This window comes from Lolium rigidum, chromosome 7 (genome assembly GCF_022539505.1).
Source record: "Lolium rigidum isolate FL_2022 chromosome 7, APGP_CSIRO_Lrig_0.1, whole genome shotgun sequence".
NCBI lineage: Eukaryota > Viridiplantae > Streptophyta > Magnoliopsida > Poales > Poaceae > Lolium > Lolium rigidum.
Window position 1 is genome coordinate 57,611,698 of NC_061514.1, and position 24,199 is coordinate 57,635,896.

Genomic DNA, 24,199 nt, shown 5'->3' on the forward strand with positions numbered 1-24,199 from the left:
AATGCCTCGATTAAATCTCATAGTACTCATCATGATATATGTATGTGCATTGTTATGCCTTCTTTATTTGTCAATTGCCCAACCGTAATTTGTTCACGCAACATCTGCTATCTTATGGGAGAGACACCACTAGTGAACTGTGGACCCCGGTCCTATTCTTTACATCTGAAATACAATCTGCCGCAATTGTTCTTTACTCGTTCTTCGCAAACAATCATCATCATCCACACTATACATCTAATCCTTTGTTTACAGCAAGCCGGTGAGATTGACAACCTCACTGTTACGTTGGGGCAAAGTTCTGTGATTGTGTTGTGCAGGTTCCACGTTGGCGCCGGAATCCCTGGTGTTGCGCCGCACTACACTCCTCCGCCATCAACCTTCAACGTGCTTCTTGGCTCCTCCTGGTTCGATAAACCTTGGTTTCTTTCGAGGGAAAACTTGCTACTGTGCGCATCACACCTTCCTCTTGGGGTTCCCAACGGACGTGTCAACTACACGCATCAAGCATTTTTTCTGGCGCCGTTGCCGGGGAGATCAAGACACGCTGCAAGGGGAGTCTCCACATCCAATCTCTTTACTTTGTTTTTGTCTTGCTTTGGTTTACTTTATTTACTACTTTGTTTGCTGCACTTAAACAAAACACAAAAAAATTAGTCGCTAGTTTTACTTTATTTACTGTCTTGTTCTCTATATTAAAAACACAAAAAAATTAGTTACTTGCATTTTTACTTCTGTTAACATGTCTAGCTCCGCACCTGTTACTTCTTCACCTGAGGAATTAGTCTTCACTTTTAAACAAGGGGATGAGGAGAGTTTTAAAGATGCTTGGTCCAGAATTTTTGATTCTTATCGTAAAGCTGAATCTCAAATGACTCTAAGTTTGCTCCTTAGTAATTTTTATTTTGGGCTTATGATTCGCTATAGATATGCCTTGGATGCTGTAGTGGGAGGAGATTTCCTTCATTGCGACGGTGATCAACCTTTTAATGCCATAAAAAAATTAGTTGCATCACATAGTTCAGCTAATAACTTTGATTCAGCTCTTATTAGCATCTATAATAGATTAAACACTCTTGAGACAAGTGCATCTTGGTTGAAAGAGAATTATAGTTATGTTCGTAACCGTCTTGATCAAGTTTTAGTGAACTCTGAACCTTCAACATGGGACCCTACTATTAAAGTTGTTATAGGTGGTGAAACTTTTCATGCCAATTGTGATATTATGTCTGAATTTTGCCTTATGCCTAAGAGTATTTATGAATCTTTGACACTTTGGGAACTCGTTGAAGGGGGAGAAGGAATAACTCTTATTGATAACTCTGTTATAATTCCTAAGGGAATAGCCGAGGGTGTGCATACAACCATTCTTGGAAGAACAAGTATCCACTCGATTATCTTGTTATTGAATGTGTAGGAACAGCACAAATCACACTCGGAAGATCCCTGCTGAAACTATTGGGAGCAGTCATAAATGTGGGAGAAGGCACCCTAAAATTCACCTCTACACCGGGAGGTAGACATGTATTCCCTAAATCAAAGAGTAGGAAAAAAAAAGGTGGGCGCAATGCCTGAGGTAATGCTTCATCTCTTGATAACACTTGATACACACTTTCTGCGCCTAGCTGAAAGGCGTTAAAGAAAAGCGCTTATGGGAGACAACCCATTATTTTACTTCTGCACTTTATTTTATATTTGAGTCTTGGAAGTTGTTTACTACTGTAGCAACCTCTCCTTATCTTTATTTTATTGCATAGTTGTGCCAAGTAAAGTCTTTGATAGTAAAGCCAATACTAGATTTGGATTATTGCGCAGCAGGAACAGATTTCTTGCTGTCACGAATTTGGGCAGTAGTCCCTGTAGAAAAATCAAAAAAATCTGCCAATTTACGTGCGTGATCCTCAGATATGTACGCAACTTTCATTCAATTTGGGAATTTTCATCTGAGCAAGTCTGGTGCCACTTTAAAATTCGTCTTTACGAACTGTTCTGTTTTGACAGATTCTGCCTTTTATTTCGCATTGCCTCGTTTTGCTATGTTTGATGGATTTCTTTGTTCCATTAACTTTCAGTAGCTTTGAGCAATGTCCAGAAGTATTAAGAATGATTATGTCACCTCTGAATATATGAATTATGCACTGACCCTCTAATGAGTTTGTTTCGAGTTTGGTGTGGAGGAAGTTTTCAAGGGTCAAGAGAGGGGGATGATACAATATGATCAAGAAGAGTGAAAGGTCAAAGCTTGGGGATGCCCCCGTGGTTCATCCCTGCATATTTTAAGAAGACTCAAGCGTCTAAGCTTGGGGATGCCCAAGGTATCCCTTCTTCATCGACAACTTATCAGGTTCCTCTAGTGAAACTATATTTTTATTCCGTCACATCTTATGTGCTTTACTTGGAGCGTCTGTTTGTTTTTATTTTTGTTTTTGTTTGAATAAATCGGATCCTAGCATTCTTTGTTTGGGAGAGAGACACGCTCCGTTGTTTCGTATGAACACACATGTTCTTAGCTTCATCTTTAATGTTCATTGCGAAATTTGAACTATTTCATTCATTGTTATATGGTTGGAAACGGAAAATGCCGCATGTGGTAAATGGTTTAATGTCTTGAATAATGTGATACTTGGCAATTGTTGTGCTCATATAGATCTTGTTTAAGCTCTTGCATCATGTACCTTGTACTCATTAATGAATAACTACATAGAGCTTGTTAAAATTTGGTTTGCATGATTGATCTCTAGAGTCTAGATATTTTCTCGGTTGAGGTGTTTGAACAACAAGGAGACAATGTAAAGTCTTATAATAGTTACAATATGTTCATATGTGAGCTTTGCTGCACCTTTTATACTTGAGTTTGCTTCAAACAACCTTGCTAGCCTAGCCTTGTATTGAGAGGAATTCTTCTCGTGCATCCAAATCCTTGAGCCAATAACCATGCCATTTGTGTCCACCATACCTACCTACCACATGGTATTTCTCCGCCATTCCAAAGTAAATTACTTGAGTGCTACCTTTAAAATTTCCATTCTTTGCCTTTACAATATATAGCTCATGGGACAAAATAGCTTAAAAACTATCGTGGTGAAGAATATGTACTTATGTGTCTTATTTCTTAATAAGTTGCTTGTTGAGCGGTAACCATGTTTTCTCGGGACGCCATCAACTCTTTTACCTTTGTTGAATATCATGTGAGTTGCTATGCATGTTCGTCTTGTCTGAAGTAAGGGCGGTTTTCACAATCAAATGGTTTGAGTATGCATACTGTTAGAGAAGAACATTGGGCCGCTAACTAAAGCCATGATTCATGGTGGAAGTTTCAGTGTGGACAGCTAATCCTCAATCTCTTATGAGAATATTAACTCGTTGTTGAATGCTTATGCATTAAAGAGGAGTCCATTATCTGTTGTCTATGTTGTCCCGGTATGGATGTCTAAGTTGAGAATAATCAAAAGCGAGAAATCCAATGCGAGCTTTCTCCTTAGACCTTTGTACAAGCGGCATAGAGGTACCCCTTTGTGACACTTGGTTGAAACATATGCTATGCAATGATAATCAGTGTTAACCCAAGCTAATTAGGACAAGGTGCGAGCACTATTAGTATACTATGCATGAGGCTTGCAACTTATAAGATGTCTTATACATAACTCATATGCTTTATTACTACCGTTGACAAAATTGTTTCTTGTTTTCAAAATGAAAAGCTCTAGCACAAATATAGTAATCAATGCTTCCTCTCGCGAAGGGCCTATCTTCTACTTTATTGTTGAGTCAGTTTGCCTATTCTTTCTATCTTAGAAGCAAACACTTGTATCAACTGTGTGCATTGATTCTTACATGTTTACTTATTGCACTTGTTATATTGCTTTGTGTTGACAATTATCCATGAGATATACATGTTGAAGTTGAAAGCAACCACTGAAACTTTATCTTCCTTTGTGTTGCTTCAATGCCTTTACTTTGAATCTATTGCTTTATGAGTAACTCTTATGCAAGTCTTATTGATGCTTGTCTTGAAAGTATTATTCATGAAAAGTCTTTGCTATATGATTCATTTGTTTACTCATTATCTTCATCATTGCTTCGAATCGCTGCATTCATCTCATATGCTTTACAATAGTATGATCAAGATTATGATAGCATGTCACTTCAGAAATTATCTTTGTTATCGTTTACCTACTCGAGGGCGAGTAGGAACTAAGCTTGGGGATGCTTGATACGTCCCAAACGTATCTATAATTTCTTATGTTCCATGCTACTTTTATGATGATACTCACATGTTTTATACACATTATATGTCATTATTATGCATTTTCCGGCACTAACCTATTGACGAGATGCCGAAGAGCCAGTTGCTGTTTTCTGCTGTTTTTGGTTTCAGAAATCCTAGTAAGGAAATATTCTTGGAATTGGATGAAATCAACGCCCACGGGCCTATTTTTCCACGAAGCTTCCAGAAGACCGGAGGACTTACGAAGTGGGGCCACGAGGTGGCCAGACACTAGGGCGGCGCGGCCCAGGTGCTGGCCGCGCGGCCCTAGCGTGTGGGCCCCCCGTGGCGCCCCCGACCTGCCCTTCCGCCTACATATAGTCTTCGTCGCGAAACCCCCAAGCACCGAGAGCCACGATACGGAAAACCTTCCGGAGACGCCGCCGCCGCCAATCCCATCTCGGGGGATTCGGAGATCGCCTCCGGCACCCTCGCCGGAGAGGGGAATCATCTCCCGGAGGTCTCTTCATCGCCATGATCGCCTCCGGATCGATGTGTGAGTAGTTCACCCCTGGACTATGGGTCCATAGCAGTAGCTAGATGGTCGTCTTCTCCCCATTGTGCTATCATGTTAGATCTTGTGAGCTGCCTATCATGAGCAAGATCATTGATGTCTACGGGAGCTTCTATTCTTGTAGACAGTGTTGGGCCTCCAAGAGCAGAGGTTTGTAGAACAGCAGCAAGTTTCCCTTAAGTGGATCACCCAAGGTTTATCGAACTCGGGGAGGAAGAGGTCAAAGATATCCCTCTCATGCAACCCCGCAACCACAAAGCAAGAAGTCTCTTGTGTCCCCAACACACCTAATAGGTGCACTAGTTCGGCGAAGAGATAGTGAAATACGGGTGGTATGAATGAATATGAGCAGTAGTAATGGCGCCGGAAAAGTAGCTTGCTTGGCGTGTAGTTGATGGTGGTAATATGGTAGCGAAGTACGTAATGCGATAAAACAGTAAACAAGCAGCGATAGCGATATTTAGGAACAAGGCCTAGGGATTAGACTTTCACTAGTGGACACTCTCAACTTTGATCACATAACGAGAATAGATAAATGCATACTCTACACTCTTTTGTTGGATGATGAACACCATTGCGTAGGATTACACGAACCCTCAATGCCGGAGTTAACAAGCTCCACAATTCAATGTTCATATTTAAATAACCTTAGAGTGCATGAAAGATCAACACAACTAAACCAAGTACTAACATAGCATGCACACTGTCACCTTCACACCATGTAGGAGGAATAGATCACATCAATACTATCATAGCAATAGTTAACTTCATAATCTACAAGAGATCACAATCATAGCCTACGCCAAGTACTAACACGGATGCACACACTGTCACCATTACACCGTGCGGGAGGAATAAACTACTTTAATAACATCACTAGAGTAGCACATGGATAAATTGTGATACAAAACACATTGCAATCATAAAGAGATATAAATAAGCACTTCACTATGCCATTCATAACGGTGAATAAGTATTCTGTGAAATATAGCCTAAGAGACCCACACGGTGCACACACTCGTCACCTTTACACACGTCGGACAAGGAGTCTCCGGAGATCACATAAGTAAAACCCACTTGACTAGCATAATGACATCTAGATTACAAGCATCATCATATGAATCTCAATCATGTAAGGCAGCTCATGAGATTATTGTATTGAAGTACATAGGAGAGAGATGAACCACATAGCTACCGGTACAGCCCCGAGCCTCGATGGAGAACTACTCCCTCCTCATGGGAGACAAGCAGCGTTGATGGAGATGGCGGTGGTGTCGATGGAGGAGCCTTCCGGGGGCACTTCCCGTCCCGGCGGCGTGCTGGAACAGAGACTCCTGTCCCCCAGATCTTGGCTTCGCGATGGCGGCGGCTCTGGAAGGTTTTCCGTATCGTGGCTCTCGGTACTGGGGGTTTCGCGACGGAGGCTTTAAGTAGGCGGAAGGGCAACGCGGGGGGCCACACGAGGGCCCCACACCATAGGTCGGCGCGGCCAGGGCCTGGGCCGCGCCGCCCTAGTGTGGTGGCGCCTCGTGGCCCCACTTCGACCCCTCTTCGGTCTTCTGGAAGCTTCGTGGCAAAATAGGACCCTGGGCGTTGATTTCGTCCAATTCCGAGAATATTTCGTTACTAGGATTTCTAAACCAAAAACAGCGAAAACAACGAATTGGCTCTTCGGCATCTTGTTAATAGGTTAGTTCCAGAAAATGCACGAATATGACATAAAGTGTGCATATAACATGTAGATATCATCAATAATGTGGCATGGAACACAAGAAATTATCGATATGTCGGAGACGTATCACTGCCTATCATGATCAAGATCGTCTATTTGTAATGCTACATGTTGTGTGATGGCGTGTATTTCACACGTTCGTTGGGCGACCCCAAGAGGAAGGTATGATGCGCACAACAGCAAGTTTTCCCTCAGAAATAAACCAAGGTTTATCGAACCAGGAGGAGCCAAGAAGCACGTTGAAGGTTGATGGCGGCGGGATGTAGTGCGGCGCAACACCAGGGATTCCGGCGCCAACGTGGAACCTGCACAACACAACCAAAGTACTTTGCCCCAACGAAACAGCTGAGGTTGTCAATCTCACCGGCTTGCTGTAACAAAGGATTAACCGTATTGTGTGGAAGATGATTGTTTCCAGAGAAAACAGTAGAAACAAGTATTGCAAGCAGATTTGTATTTCAAGTATTAAAAGAATGGACCGGGGTCCACAGTTCACTAGAGGTGTCTCTCCCATAAGATAAAAGCATGTTGGGTGAACAAATTACAGTCGGGCAATTGACAAATAGAGAGGGCATAACAATGCACATACATGGCATGATAAGTATAGTGAGATTTAATTGGGCATTACGACAAAGTACATAGACCGCCATCCAAATGCATCTATGCCTAAAAAGTCCACCTTCAGGTTATCGTCCGAACCCCTTCCAGTATTAAGTTGCAAAGCAACAGACAATTGCATTAAGTATGGTGCGTAATGTAATCAACAACTACATCCTCGGACATAGCGCCAATGTTTTATCCCTAGTGGCAACAAGACACAGCACAACCTTAGAACTTTCGTCACATCGTCCCGGTGTCAATGCAGGCATGAACCCACTATCGAGCATAAATACTCCCTCTTGGAGTTAAGAGCAAAAACTTGGCCGAGCCTCTACTAGTAACGGAGAGCATGCAAGATCATAAACAACACATATGTAATAACTTGATAATTAACATAACATGGTATTCTCTATCCATCGGATCCCGACAAACACAACATAGAGTATTACGGATAGATGATCTTGATCATGTTAGGCAGCTCACAAGATCCAACAATGAAGCACAATGAGGAGAAGACAACCATCTAGCTACTGCTATGGACCCATAGTCCAGGGGTGAACTACTCACTCATCACTCCGGAGGCGACCATGGCGGTGTAGAGTCCTCCGGGAGATGAATCCCCTCTCCGGCAGGGTGCCGGAGGAGATCTCCGGAATCCCCCGAGATGGGATCGGCGGCGGCGGCGTCTCGGTAAGGTTTTCCGTATCGTGATTTTTCGCATCGGGGGTTTCGCGACGGAGGCTTTAAGTAGGCGGAAGGGCAGAGTCGGGGCCGACGAGGGGCCCACACCACAGGGCGGCGCGGGCCCCCTTGGCCGCGCCGCCTTGTGGTTTGGCCACCTCATGGCCCCACTTCGTATGCTCTTCGGTCTTCCGGAAGGTTCGTGGCAAAATAGGCCCCCGGGTCTTCGTTTCGTCCAATTCCGAGAATATTTCGTTACTAAGATTTCGAAACCAAAAACGACAGAAAACGAGAACCGGCACTTCGGCATCTTGTTAATAGGTTAGTTCCAGAAAATGCACGAATATGACATAAAGTGTGCATAAAACATGTAGGTATCATCAATAGTATGGCATAGAACATAAGAAATTATCGATACGTCGGAGACGTATCAAGCATCCCCAAGCTTAGTTCTGCTCGTCCCGAGCAGGTAAAACGATAACAAAGATAATTTCTGAAGTGACATGCCATCATAACCTTGATCATACTATTTGTAAACATATGTAGTGGATGCAGCGATCAAAACAATGGTAATGACATGAGTAAACAAGTGAATCATAAAGCAAAGACTTTTCATGAATAGTACTTCAAGACAAGCATCAATAAGTCTTGCATAAGAGTTAACTCATAAAGCAATAAATCAAAGTAAAGGTATTGAAGCAACACAAAGGAAGATTAAGTTTCAGCGGTTGCTTTCAACTTGTAACATGTATATCTCATGGATAATTGTCAACATAGAGTAATATAACAAGTACAATATGCAAGTATGTAGGAATCAATGCACAGTTCACACAAGTGTTTGCTTCTTGAGGTGGAGAGAGATAGGTGAACTGACTCAACATAAAAGTAAAGAGAATGGTCCTTCAAAGAGGAAAGCATCGATTGCTATATTTGTGCTAGAGCTTTTATTTTGAAAACATGGAACAATTTTGTCAACGATAGTAATAAAGAATATGAGTTATGAAAGTTATATCTTACAAGTTGCAAGCCTCATGCATAGTATACTAATAGTGCCCGCACCTTGTCCTAATTAGCTTGGACTACCGGATCTTTGCAATGCACATGTTTTAACCAAGTGTCACAATGGGGTACCTCCATGCCGCCTGTACAAAGGTCTAAGGAGAAAGCTCGCATTTTGGATTGCTCGCTTTTGATTATTCTCAACTTAGACATCCATACCGGGACAACATGGACAACGAGATAATGGACTCCTCTTTAATGCATAAGCATGTGGCAACAATTATTATTCTCATATGAGATTGAGGATATGTGTCCAAAACTGAAACTTCCACCATGGATCATGGCTTTAGTTAGCGGCCCAATGTTCTTCTCTAACAATATGCATGCTCCAACCATGAAGGTGGTAGATCTCTCTTACTTCAGACAAGACGGACATGCATAGCAACTCACATGATATTCAACAAAGAATAGTTGATGGCGTCCCCGAAACATGGTTATCGCACAACAAGCAACTTAATAAGAGATAAAGTGCATAAGTACATATTCAATACCACAATAGTTTTTAAGATATTTGTCCCATGAGCTATATATTGCAAAGGTGAATGATGGAATTTTAAAGGTAGCACTCAAGCAATTTACTTTGGAATGGCAGAGAAATACCATGTAGTAGGTAGGTATGGTGGACACAAATGGCATAGTGGTTGGCTCAAGTATTTTGGATGCATGAGAAGTATTCCCTCTCGATACAAGGTTTAGGCTAGCAAGGTTATTTGAAACAAACACAAGGATGAACGGTACAGCAAAACTCACATAAAAGACATATTGTAAGCATTATAAGACTCTATACCGTCTTCCTTGTTGTTCAAAACTCAATACTAGATGTTATCTAGACTCTAGAGAAATCAAATATGCAAACCAAATTAGCAAGCTCTAAGTGTTTCTTCATTAATGGGTGCAAAGTATATGATGCAAGAGCTTAATCATGAGAACAAAAATTGCCAAGTATCAAATTATCCAAGACATTTTAGAGTTACTACATGTAGTATTTTCCAATTCCAACCATATAACAATTTAACAAAGATGAAACTTCGCCATGAATACTATGAGTAGAGCCTAAGGACATACTTGTCCATATGCTACAGCGGAGCGTGTCCCTCTCCCACAAAGTGAATGCTAGGATCCATTTTATTCAAACAAAACAAAAAAACAAAAACAAACCGACGCTCCAAGCAAAGTGCATAAGATGTGACGGGATAAAAATATAGTTTCGGGGAGGAACTCGATAATGTTGTCGATGAAGAAGGGGATGCCTTGGGCATCCCCAAGCTTAGACGCTTGAGTCTTCTTATAATATGCAGGGGTGAACCACCGGGGCATCCCCAAGCTTAGAGCTTTCACTCTCCTTGATCATATTGCATCATACTCCTCTCTTGATCCTTGAAAACTTCCTCCACACCAAACTCGAAACAACTCATTAGAGGGTTAGTGCATAATAAAAATTCACATGTTCAGAGGTGACACAATCATTCTTAACACTTCTGGACATTGCATAAAGCTACTGGACATTAATGGATCAAAGAAATTCATCCAACATAGCAAAAGAGGCAATGCAAAATAAAAGGCAGAATCTGTCAAAACAGAACAGTCCGTAAAGATGGATTTTATTAGGCCACCAGACTTGCTCAAATGAAAATGCTCAAATTGAATGAAAGTTGCGTACATATCTGAGGATCATGCACGTAAATGGGCTTAATTTTCTGAGCTACCTACAGGGAGGTAGACCCAGATTCGTGACAGCAAAGAAATCTGTAACTGCGCAGTAATCTAAATCTAGTACTTACTTTACTATCAAAGACTTTACTTGGCACAACAAAACTCAAAACTAAGATAAGGAGAGGTTGCTACAGTAGTAAACAACTTCCAAGACACAAATATAAAACAAAAATACTGGAGTAAAAACATGGGTTGTCTCCCATAAGCGCTTTTCTTTAACGCCTTTCAGCTAGGCGCAGAAAGTGTAACTCAAGTGTTATCAAAGGGTGGTGCATCTACAGAGGGGTTTGGAGTTTTCTCAACCATGCATAGTATATTGGATACATAAGTTTCAGCGTCTCCCTTCTCATTAGTCTTGGGCTTGCTACTCTCATCGAACAAATTTTCAGGAACAAGCCAAGCATAGTTATGTTCTAGTGCATCATTCATAGCTAGGAGTTTACATGGTATTGGTGCTTTGATCTCCCCACCATCATTAGCATTATTAGTGTACCTTATCCTATCCATATCCATTTTTTCAAGGAGACCAACAAAATTAGTATGAGAACCAAGCATATTAAATTTAGCAAAGACCTTTCTAGCCTCTCTTGCTAGACCACCAAATTCTCTAAGAATGGTTTCTAAAACAAAATCTTTCTTTTCCCCCTCTTCCAAATCACCAAGTGTAAGAAACATGTGTTGGATTATAGGATTGAGATTAACAAATTTAGTTTCCAACATGCGAACTAAAGCAGCAGCAGCAATTTCATAAGTAGGAGCAAGTTCTACCAAGTGTCTATCTTCAAAATCTTCAACGGTACTAACATGATCGAAGAATTCTTCTATATTGTTTCTCCCAATGATAGACCCGCGTCCTACCGGTATGTTCTTTGTGGTAAAATTAAAAGGAAACATGATGAAATAAGTAAAGTAAATGCAAGTAACTAATTTTTTTGTGTTTTTGATATAGCAAACAAGACAAGTAAATAAAGTAAAGCTAGCAACTAATTTTTTTGTGTTTTGATATAAGTGCAGCAAACAAAGTAGTAAATAAAATAAAGCAAGACAAAAACAAAGTAAAGAGATTGAGAAGTGGAGACTCCCCTTGCAGCGTGTCTTGATCTCCCGGCAACGGCGCCGTAAAAAGAGCTTGATGGCGTGTATTTCACACGTTCGTTGGGCAACCCCAAGAGGAAGGTATGATGCGCACAGCAGCAAGTTTTCCCTCGTAAAGAAACCAAGGTTTATCGAACCAAGAGGAGCCAAGAAGCACGTTGAAGGTTGATGGCGGCGGGATGTAGTGCGGCGCAACACCAGGGATTCCAGCGCCAACGTGGAACCTGCCCAACACAACCAAAGTACTTTGCCCCAACGAAACAGTGAGGTTGTCAATCTCACCGGCTTGCTGTAACAAAGGATTAACCGTATTGTGTGGAAGATGATTGTTTGCAGAGAAAACGAGTAAAACAAGTATTGCAGCAGATTTGTATTTCGAGTATTAAAAGAATGGACCGGGGTCCACAGTTCACTAGAGGTGTCTCTCCCATAAGATAAAAGCATGTTGGGTGAAAAAATTACGATCGGGCAATTGACAAATAGAGAGGGCATAACAATGCACATACATGGCATGATAAGTATAGTGAGATTTAATTGGGCATTACGACAAAGTACATAGACCGCCATCCAACCGCATCTATGCCTAAAAAGTCCACCTTCAGAGTTATCGTCCGAACCCCTTCCAGGTATTAAGTTGCAAAGCAACGGACAATTGCATTAAGTATGGTGCGTAATGTAATCAACAACTACATCCTCGGACATAGCGCCAATGTTTTATCCCTAGTGGCAACAACGACAAGCACAACCTTAGAACTTTTCGTCACTCGTCCTAGGTGTCAATGCGGGCATGAACCCACTATCGAGCATAAATACTCCCTCTTGGAGTTAAGAGCAAAAACTTGGCCGAGCCTCTACTAGTAACGGAGAGCATGCAAGATCATAAACAACACATATGTAATAACTTGATAATTAACATAACATGGTATTCTCTATCCATCGGATCCCGACAAACACAACATAGAGTATTACGGATAGATGATCTTGATCATGTTAGGCAGCTCACAAGATCCAACAATGAAGCACAATGAGGAGAAGACAACCATCTAGCTACTGCTATGGACCCATAGTCCAGGGGTGAACTACTCACTCATCACTCCGGAGGCGACCATGGCGGTGTAGAGTCCTCCGGGAGATGAATCCCCTCTCCGGCAGGGTGCCGGAGGAGATCTCCGGAATCCCCCGAGATGGGATCGGCGGCGGCGGCGTCTCGGTAAGGTTTTCCGTATCGTGGTTTTTCGCATCGGGGGTTTCGCGACGGAGGCTTTAAGTAGGCGGAAGGGTAGAGTCGGGGGCCGACGAGGGGCCCACACCACGGGCGGCGCGGCCCCCTTGGCCGCGCCGCCTTGTGGTTTGGCCACCTCGTGGCCCCACTTCGTATGCTCTTCGGTCTTCCGGAAGGTTCGTGGCAAAATAGGCCCCTGGGTCTTCGTTTCGTCCAATTCCGAGAATATTTCGTTACTAGGATTTCGAAACCAAAAATAGCGAGAAAACAGGAACTGGCACTTCGGCATCTTGTTAATAGGTTAGTTCCAGAAAATGCACGAATATGACATAAAGTGTGCATAAAACATGTAGGTATCATCAATAATATGGCATAGAACATAAGAAATTATCGATACGTCAGAGACGTATCATTGTGTTTGTTGGGATCCGATGAATATGGAATACTATGTCAAGTTGATTATTGATCTATCATATATGTGTTGTTTATGTTCTTGCATGCTCTCCGTTGCTAGTAGAGGCTCTGGCCAAGTTGATACTTGTGACTCCAAGAGGGAGTATTTATGCTCGATAGTGGGTTCATGCCTCCATTGAATCCGGGACAGGTGATAGAAAGTTCTAAGGTTGTGGATGTGCTGTTGCCACTAGGGATAAAACATCGATGCTTTGTCTAAGGATATTTGTGTTGATTACGATACGCACCATACTTAATGCAATTGTCTGTTGTTTGCAACTTAATACTGGAAGGGGTGCGGATGCTAACCCGAAGGTGGACTTTTTAGGCATAGATGCATGCTGGATAGCGGTCTATATACTTTGTCGTAATGGCCTAAGTAAATCTCATAGTAGTCATCATGATATGTATGTGCATTGTTATGCCCTCTTTATTTGTCAATTGCCCAACTGTAATTTGTTCACCCAACATGCTATTTATCTTATTGGAGAGACACCACTAGTGAACTGTGGACCCCGGTCCTTTTCTTTTACATCTGAAATACAATCAACTGCAATCTCTGTTCTCTGTTGTTCTTCACAAGCAAACATCATTTTCCACACCATACGTTTAATCCTTTGTTTACAGCAAGCCGGTGAGATTGACAACCTCACTGTTAAGTTGGGGCAAAGTATTTTGATTGTGTTGTGCAGGTTCCACATTGGCGTCGGAATCCCTGGTGTTGCGCCGCACTACACTCCTTCACCAACAAGCTTCACGTGGCTTTCATCTCCTACTGGTTCGAGCAATTCTCAAGTACATTTCTTTACCTCATCCAGATCAAGTACTCCCTCCGAAATAATAGTTACACTAGTTACAGCTGAATCATGGACATGATCGTGATGGTGATGGTGTCCTACAAGTCAGCAGAGTAAACTGAGCAGACTGAGAAAAGAAGAAAGTTGAATGAAAAATGAATACACATAGGCAAGTAAACTGCAAGTATGGTTGTCATCTTAGTTATTACGCATTTATCTGCCTCTATTTATTCATCAGAAATTTCTGGTAAAGGGAAACAAATCCAAAAGGAAGCCACTAATTGTTGTCTTAAGATCTAGTTGTAAAAATTGGCATGTCTCTTATATAATGGGATTCTGAGCACATGGATACTGGAGCCTGAACATTACCATGCTCATGTCCCAAGTGACAATGACCTATCTCTTTGTTTTCGTTCAATTGGACTGCATCCTCAATCCTGCAGATATATTTTTATCGCACTTAGAGAAACAAAATATGACAAGGGACAGTCAGGACCACAGTCCAATATGCTTCAACACCTGATAAGAAAACAAATAATACTAACCTATCAAGGTCATAACCCCCAATTCCTAGAACAAAATTCATGTCAACATCACCAAACTTTGCTTTTTCAACTGTGCCATCCCATTTATGAGCTGCAACGAGAAAAATATTTCAACTTGTGCAAAACAAGATAAGGTTGCACTCCATAGAATTTCTCTGTTTTCTGAAGGCATTCTGCCAACCTACCTTGATCTTGTTGGTTACAACCTCTAGTTCTGCATGGTCAACCAAATCAATCTGCAATTGAGATAGCAATTATGGAACACAAGAAAAGCAAGAACTTTTTATGGTGTATTCTTAAAGAAGAAAATTCATAAAAAAGATGTGCTTAAATAAAAACTGTTTGGTATCAGAGCCTTATGAATAGTTCTATAGAGGGTTTAGGGTCTAAGGTCTATAGACTGACTAAATACCTTGTTCAATATAATCCTGTCTGCATAAGCGACTTGTTCTACTGCCTCATTCACAACCCACCTTGGTTTCACTTCATTCAAATGCTTCATGGCATGCTTACAGTCAACCAAAGTAACCACACCATCAAGTTTCACATATTTCGAGACCAATTCATCTGAACAAAATGTCTCAATAACAGGACCAGGCTTTGCAAGACCTGGACGGTGATTAATTCTGTTAGTCAGCATCAGAACACCATGCACCTTTCGATTAAAAACATGAAAATCATATATGGGTTAGATTTTGATTTAATGATATTTACCTGTTGTTTCAATTACAATGTGATCAAACTTGTCTCCCTTTTGCTTCACTAACTTGAGAAGCATCTTCACAAGGTCACCTCGGACAGTGCAGCATAAGCAGCCATTGTTCACCATCACAATGTCTTCAGCAACGGATGAATGGTTAGCGACAAGTGAGCTATCGATATCCACTTCACCAAACTACACACAAAAGGACAATATGGCTTATTCCACATCGCAACACCGAGTCTCGTCATGTTAAATGGAGCTAATCCGGTGCAAATATCGATCGATCGCAAAACATAATATCAAACAACGTTGACAGGGCATAGCAAAGTGCTACAAGAAGAAAGAATCTTATTAACCTCATTCTCAATGACAGCAATCCTCTTCCCATGCTGTGAAGTTAAAATGTGATTCAGAAGGGTTGTCTGCGAAGAGAGATTCAAAACAATTAGCAAACCTATTTGAGAATCATCAGTATTCTATATATTATATCATCATGGAAGTGAAAATGCATTCCTTGGTTTAAATCCACTTCCGGTTGAACTTGGTTTACTGACAGGGCATTGATTCCTCGAATTCATACTAAGACCACGTACACCATTACTTGACAATCAGATGATGCATTGGTCAAGTAGAAAACATATGCAGTGAGTTCAAACTCCAGACTAGACTGGCTTCTATAGCCTGCCACTCCAGTTACTACGGTTTCAAAAGCGAAAGGTAAGTAAAGCGAGTTTCTCCGTTCAAATCCACAGTCCACACCAGTTTTACTGATGGCGGGTCAACTTCTTAAATCCGAATTCGTAAGGGAAAGACAAAGTAAGCGAGGCGGACCAGACCTTGCCGGAGCCGAGGAATCCGGTGATGACGGTGGCGGGGACGCGGGTGTCCAACGCCTGCGCGTCAAAGGTAGCGTCGGAGAGGTGCCGTCAGAAGACGGTGGACGGCGGCCGCGGGAGGGGCGGCTCGAGGCTTCGGGAGCACCTGGAGAAGGAATCGAGTGGGCGGTGGAGAAGAACGGAGGAGCATGCCGTAGTTCTGGTCGCCCTGGGGAGCAGCAGCCGTGCAGACGCAGCCGCCATGCCGGACCCTCGGGGAGCTTCGCGGCCGCCATGGGGTTTCTTGGGGGACGTTTTCTGGGGTTTATTCGGGAAAAGCCGACCACCGGTAAATGTGTCGCGTGTGTTCTTCGAGCATCTTCAATAGGCGCATTAAAGGGAATCCCCTCCTTGGCAATCGATCGCTCAAGCGATCACTTTCGGTCAGCGCGGAGCGCTCGCGCGGAAGCGCGAATCAATTCCCTTTTTTGTCTCGTACTGTTTAATTACGTTCACATGCAGATGTGTGTTCACACTAACAGCTCATGTGTTTAATTACGTACACATGCATATGTGTGTTCACACTAACAGCTCATGTTCACACTTGCATGTTGCATACAACCAAGAGCGTTCACACCATAAACTATCTCATGGGTTTGCATTTAATGAGCCAACTTTTCAGCACTAGCTCTCACAAGTTTCTGCATGCATGCACGTTCTTTTCTTCAGCACAAGGCGGACTCTCAATTCTTTTTTTTTTTGCAATTCCCTTTTGAAAATTCACTTTTTGTGCAATTCCCTTTGTGTTGTTATTTCGTACGGTAATTCATGTTTTTGATTAATTTTTATAATTCCCTTTTTCGGGCTAGTGGTTTTTAAGGGGGAAAATAACGGGTGGGGAGATCCACTTGCAACTCAAATGAACAACCACTTGCTACTCAAATTAAGTACTATTGTTTAAGTTGTAAGCTAACAAAAGTTGCTAAAATATTCTAAATTAAATTTAGCGTTGGTAAATAACGGAGCACCGGGTTGATAACTTGTAAACAAAAAAGAGTCCCTACATATTTTAAATTAAATTAAATTTTCAGGGTTGATATTTATTTATTTTTATCATTGATAAATAGCGGGTCACCGGGTTGATAGCTTGTAAATTAAAAGAGACTCGTTAAATATTTCTAAATGAAATATGTTTTAGGGTTATTATTTATTTATATTTACCGTTGATAAATAACGAGGCACCAGGTTGATAGCTTGTAAAATAAATAAAATGTTCGCTAAAATATTCTAAATGAAATACTTTTTATGGTTGGTAGTTATTTATAATTACCATTGATAAATAACGGGGCATCAGGTTGATAACTTGTAAACTAAAAAGAGTCGCCAAAATATTCAAAATAAAATTAGATTTTTAGGGTTGATAGTTATTTATATTTACTGTTGATAAATAACAGGACACCGGGTTGATAGCTTCTAAACTTAAAAAAATCGCTAAACTGTTTCAAATAAAATTAACTTTGGGGTTGATAATTTTATATATTCGTCGTTGATCACTCAAGTACGGAGGGGTTGATTATTCAGATAGAGAGGGTTGATAACTTTTAGCCCGAAAAAAGTTTCTCGAAACATATCAACATGGGTGCTAGTTTTGAAGATCTCGTCGAGACAGATTTATTGGTGAAAGCGAATCTTAATTTGGAGTTGTCGTTTGAAAGTTAAAACGTTTTGAATTTACAAATTTGAAAAAGATTCCGCTGACATCAGCATATTCGTCTATTTGTGCATGCATGCAGAACTTTCCCCCAATAGCCTACACTAGGTTGATAATTTTATATATTTACCGTTGATCACTCAAGTACGGAGGGGTTGATTATTCAGATAGAGAGGGTTGATAACTTTTAGCCCGAAAAAAAGTTTCTCCAAACATATCAACATGGGTGCTAGTTTTGAAGATCTCGTCGAGACGGATTTATTGGTGAAAACGAATCTTAATTTGGAGTTGTCATTTGAAAGTTAAAACGTTTTGAATTTATAAATTTGGAAATGATTCCGCTGACATCAGCATATTCGTCTATTTGTGCATGCATGCAGAACTTTCCCTCAATAGCCTACACCAGGTTAGGTTGATAATTTTATATATTTACCGTTGATCACTCAAGTACGGAGGGGTTGATAACTTTTAGCCCGAAAAAAAGTTTCTCGAAACATATCAACATGGGTGCTAGTTTTGAAGATCTCGTCGAGACGGATTTTTTGGTGAAAGCGGATCTTAATTTGGAGTTATCGTTTAAAAGTTAAAACGTTTTGAATTTTCAAATTTGGAAAAGATTCCGCTGACATCAGCAGATTCGTCTATTTATGCATGAATGCAGAACTTTCCCTAAATAGCCTGCACCAGGTTGATAATTTTATACATTTACCGTTGATCACTGAAGTACGGAGGGGTTGATTATTCAAATAGAGAGGGTTGATAACTTTTAGCCAGAAAAAAAGTTTGTCGAAACATATTAATATTGGTGCTAGTTCTGAAGATCTCGTCGAGACGGATTTATTGGTGAAAACGAATCTTAAATCGAAGCGTTCATTTGAAAGATAAATCATTTTAAACAATGGTTTCTGCTACATATATTCTACAGGTGACCCTAAATTTGCATGCGGTGATTAGCCATGCTAATTAGGAATGCACGTGACGCGGGGAGAGAGAAGAAAAGGTGGTCCATCCCATGCATGCCTTCTACTTTTTGTCATGCTAACTTGCATGCATTGATTATTAACATTAATTAAATGAAAGGAGAGACATGCACTATGTGAAAGCTACCTGTTAGAAAGGAAAACACGGTTTTTCCTAATTAGGCTGTCGAAAACTGATCGCGCATTAAGAATCTGGCGCGCGAGCGCCAGCTAGGGACGCCCGCATTAAAGTGGGTGCGCTTTTAGCCCGCGCTCTAAACTAATAGCCCGCGCTGCGCTGAAATTTCCCCCGCCGGATGCGGCATTTTGCGCGTCTGCTCGGGCGAAAAAAGTGGTCCTCCGTCGGATGCGTCATTATACAGCGCGCAGAGCCGCGCGAACGGCTAGTTTGATCGTATTTGGTTCGAAATAAATCAAAAAAATCAAATAAAACAAGAAAATTTAACTGGGAATTACGAAATATATTTAAAGTTCGATGGACACCGACATTTTATTTAAACTATCCTAAATCTACTCGGAGTCCTCCCAGTCGAAATCCGACGATCCGCTCGTCGGAGTAGTGTTGGACACCGGAGTGGTCATCCACTCGAAGGAGGAGGAGGAGGAGGGGATGTTCGTCAACGGCCCGGTGCCGTTCTTCTTCTCCTCAGCCCTCCTCGCCCTCCACGCCGCTTTCTCCGCTCTCTCCGCCTTCCTCGCCACCGACTCAGCCCGACGCTTCTCGCGGTCGGCCTTCTTCTTCGCCGCCGCTTTCGCCTTCTGCTCCTTCTTCTGCGCGTAGAACGCCTCCATCGTGGCGACGTCCTCCGGGAACGCGCGCGCCCACTCGAGGAGGAGGCGCTCGTCCAGCTCCGCGATGCGCAGGCGCTGCTCGAGCTGGCGGTTGCGCCGCTGTTGCTCGCTCGTGACGACCGGTGATGGTGGCGTGAGCATCTCCGCCTGCTCACGCGTCCAAACGTCGTCGAAATTCATGTGGCGGTGGGGGGCGGCCAAGGCGCCAGGCGACGGCGTCGTAGGCGCGCGCCGTGTCGAAGGTGCCGAGGCGGATGCGCTCCTCGCCGGAGCGGATCTCGGCGTCGAAGCGTCCGCTCGGCCGCGCGCGAACGCCGCGGTAGCCGGAGGAGGAGCGGCGGCGCGGAGGCATGGTCGTCGGAGACAGAGCGTCAGCGCGGGTGCGGCGTGGGAGGCAGAGCGGCGAGAGGAGGGAGGTGGAGGAGAAGCGACACGCGGCGAAGAGTGAAAGTTCAGGACGGGTTCGCGCCTGCGTGACGTTTTATAGCGCGCCTGCCGAAGCGGCAAGTTTCCCGCGCGGGCGCGGTAAAAAGTTTAGCGCACGCCCTTTTTTCGCGCGCCCGCTGGAGGTTCGCGCGGGCACCCGCGCGCGCGAAACATGCGGTTTTTTTTGCGCGCGCGGGTTTTGCCGCGCCTGTTGGAGATGATCACGTCGCAGTTCGCGGCTTCAGTTCTTTGAAGTTTTAGATCATACTACTTCCTCGCATTCAAATTAATTAACATCACTTTATGTAAATACGCATGCAAATCTAGACAAATATGGATTAGAGAGTGCATATTGTTAAGCTGGTTGATGCCACATATTTTCTTCATATCCTTTAGCATATTCTTTTGCCGAATTCGGAGCGGAGCGGATAATAATCGGATGCGGATTTGGATGTAGATTATATCAGACTACGGATGCGGATCGGAAATAGAACGGATTCAAAAAGGAAACGGACAAAATATATCAGATAGATAAGACATATTTTCACCTACAAATATATGAACAAAAAACCCTCAAAATAATAACATAGAGTGGCAAATAGTTTAAAATATCAGCAATGTGAAGATCTCAGTACTTATTACAAAGACTGTCCATTGTGTCAGCCGGATCGCCGGAGAGATACGCTTTGCGCTGGCGATAGGCGGTGCTGGTGTACACGGGATGGGAAAACGATATGTCATGTGATCGTGCACCCTACTATTACCGGTGATTATGTGATATAATCACTAGACTCTAGGTTATAATATACATAAAGACTAATTGGACACTTAGGCTAGTGGGTTGGGCTAATATAATCTGATTATCCTAATTGAAAAAGTAGGATAATCCGTAAAAAAACAGCGGATAATCTGTATCCGTTGGATAATAGCCATACCATGTCCGCTACCACATCCGCCAGATATCCGCATGATCAATATCCGTATCTATGTCCGTATCCGTCGGATTTGGATAATCGCATACTATATCCTTAAAAACGGATGAGGATGCGGATTTAGAGCGGAAATTATCCGTACTATACAAACCTAGGCACCACATCCTCACTCACCCACATGGCCAACAACACAGCACTACCGCACCCACTCACGGATAACGTTTTATTTTTGAACAAGGAAACGTCCTGGAACTGCAATTAAATCAGTCGTGGGTTACATATTACAAAGTGATCCAAAAGAAAAAATTCTACCAAGACCAACAACTTTACACAAAGGACCCTACAACAAGATGGAAAAAAGCAATCGAATCCTTCTGGTCCTTCTCCACAGCGACGAAATGCACTCGACATCACCGCCGCCAGTGCCGCCATGGGGACGAGACGACTTAGCGATGGGCTGACGATGAGCATCGTGACGGAGTCGCTGTCGCTGAAGGGCCTCCTTGATGGCACGCCGGCCTGGAGGTTGAAGACACTATAGTGCACACAACACCACAGAACGGAGTGGCCCGTCGACCATATAGATAACTGAGGCAAAATTTGGCCTCGGTTGATGAACTCCGGAGATACATGCAGTTCCTTGTTGTATAGGTCAAAGCGGAGCAGCTTCCCAGCATCCTCCACCTCCACATCCACGGTGGCTGAACAAGAAAAATCGCCCTCCTCCCCTACCACATCCACACAGCGGCCAGTCACGAGATCAAGTTTTAGGGGAGAAACTAGCTTATTTGGTTATGATCTTGCACCTGCCTCCTCCCCCACCTTTGGCCCCCACCATGGAAGCGCCAGGAGCAAAAAGAGGAGAAGCACCCCTGGCTACAGCTCGAGAGACTAGGAGCACCTGAGACCACGACATGGATCCAAACAAGAAGCAAACCACAAACTCTAGACCTAAAACTACACATACTATGCAAGGGGAGGGTCCCTCCCCGACCACAACGTCGGCTATCGCTAGAGAAGAAAATGTGAGGGGCTTGCCGTCCCGGATCTGGGAGAGAATGAGAAGGGAGCGGTGGGAGCGATAACGGTGGGGAAAGAGCGTGTACCCAGGGATAACGTGACACTCGAGTCAGTGCAACTCCAGAACCACCTTCTGCCTCTGCTTCCTCCTCGAACAACTCCACCAATACGATGTGTCACATTATCCTCGTAGCCCAACATGGGCCCAGATCGGACCAAGGCAGCACTACCTCTAGCCGCATCCGCGCCAAAGGGGCCGCATGCTAACTGGTTACGGGCCCGAATTATGTCACCTACTTCTCTTACTCGTAGTGTGCCAAAAATGGATGCGCTACCATTATGGGCTTACCGGTAGCATAGTCATGCGTTCCGCACGCTACTAGTATGAGGGCCCTAGCTAGACGCACACTGGGCAAGAACATATCCACATTGTATCCACATGCTAGAACGCTACCAGTATGACCTTATCGGTAGCATAGGTCACTGCGGAGCACACTTCCAATATATTTGGTTCTGGCCAGGGCACCGGGGTGTGGCTAGCACACTACCATCTACTCCTTCTCCCGTCCCTTTCCTCCCTTCCTTATCATATTCCTCCCTCCATCAATTCCGCATCTCGCAAGAGAGCATGTGGCCACCGTGTTGTTCGCTTGTCCAGGCTCGACGCACGTAGGCGTCCACCATCCCAGCTCGACGCACGTAGGACTTAGGGTTCGTTACATGTTCGGTTACCCCTATATAGGCTTATACATGTGTTGCTGTTATCACCAGAATTTGACCGAGTCAGAGGTGGGCCGCGATCAAGATAGATTTGAAGATATATACATAGAAGGAATACGTAAATCGGCCTTTTATACCAAGTTGGGCTAAACTGCCCGTGTATCTGTAACATATTAGATCGCATCTTAGCTTAGAAGATAGAGTTTTACCCGTGCACGGTTAGTGCACGCCCACATTAGAAAGTCCCCTGGACTATAAATATGTACCTAGGGTTTATGGAAAAAACAACAACCAACGTTCAACCACAAACAAATCTCGGCGCATCGCCAACCCCTTCGTCTCGAGGGTTTCTACCGGTAAGCATCATGCTGCCTAGATCGCATCTTGCGATCTAGGCAGCACAAGCCTGCCTACGTTGTTCACGCGTTGCTCGTATCGAAGCCTTTTTGATGGCGAGCAACGTAGTTATCTTAGACATGTTAGGGTTAGCATTGTTCTTCATGCCGCATGCTTTCGTAGTGCAACCCTTGCATGTCTAGCCGCCCTTACGCCTAACTTAGGCGTAGGGGCGGCACCCCGCTTGATCATAGTTTGGTAGATCTGATCCGTTACGATTGCTCCTTGTTCCGCAAGGATTAGTTTAATATCTCGCAATAGTTAGGCCTTACAAAGGGGGAGGATCCAGCGGCACGTAGGGTGTCGTTCGTTGGCCCTAAGCAGGATGTTCCGAGGATCAACCTCGTGTTGGTTTTTAGGCCTTGCTTAGGATCGGCTTACGATCGCCGTGCGTGGCCGCGAGGCCCAACTCCGGAGTAGGACGATCCGATTATGCGGTGAAAACCCCACATCGTCGTAGATCTCATTAGCTGTACCTTGATCAAGCAGGACCACCATATATTCGGACACCTCGTCCGAATCATGGGTGGATCGGCTCTTTGAGCCGATTCACGAGATAACCCGAGAGCCGATCGAGGCTCGTATTTAACGTTTACGTGTGTGCCCCTGCAGAAACTAAGCGAGGCATCATCCACACCTTCCCGACCGTGTAAAGGTCAGGTGGCACACCCTTGTGATAAACATCGGTGCGTGCGACCAGGAGGCTTTGCGGGCCGTCGCTCAGAGGGACTAGGGCCAGCCGCAGCCCTAGTTGTTCCCGGCTCTACGGTGTTGCCCGTCTCTACCCGTCGGTGGGTTTCTGACGTCAACACATTCTGGCACGCCCAGTGGGACATCGATCTAATAGGCGATGGGTTTACGTCGGCTGATGAGCTGGAGGAAGTCCACACTGGTCCTAACAGAGCCGACGTTCACATAGAGTGCCTTGGCTAATCATAGAGCCGATTTCAGCAGTTACCTGGCAGAATCGGCTCGGGGGGCACCTAGGTGGATAAAACATGAGGATACGAAGGGAAAGTGTCTCCT

At 43.6% G+C, this 24,199-nt stretch overlaps 2 pseudogenes; both read right to left on the reverse strand.

Moving 5' to 3' along the window:
* Positions 1-14,127: 14,127 nt before the first annotated feature.
* On the reverse strand, positions 14,128-16,476 carry LOC124671396 (annotated as a pseudogene).
* A 2,921-nt stretch (positions 16,477-19,397) lies between these two features.
* Positions 19,398-20,031, reverse strand: LOC124671397 (annotated as a pseudogene).
* Positions 20,032-24,199: the final 4,168 nt, after the last annotated feature.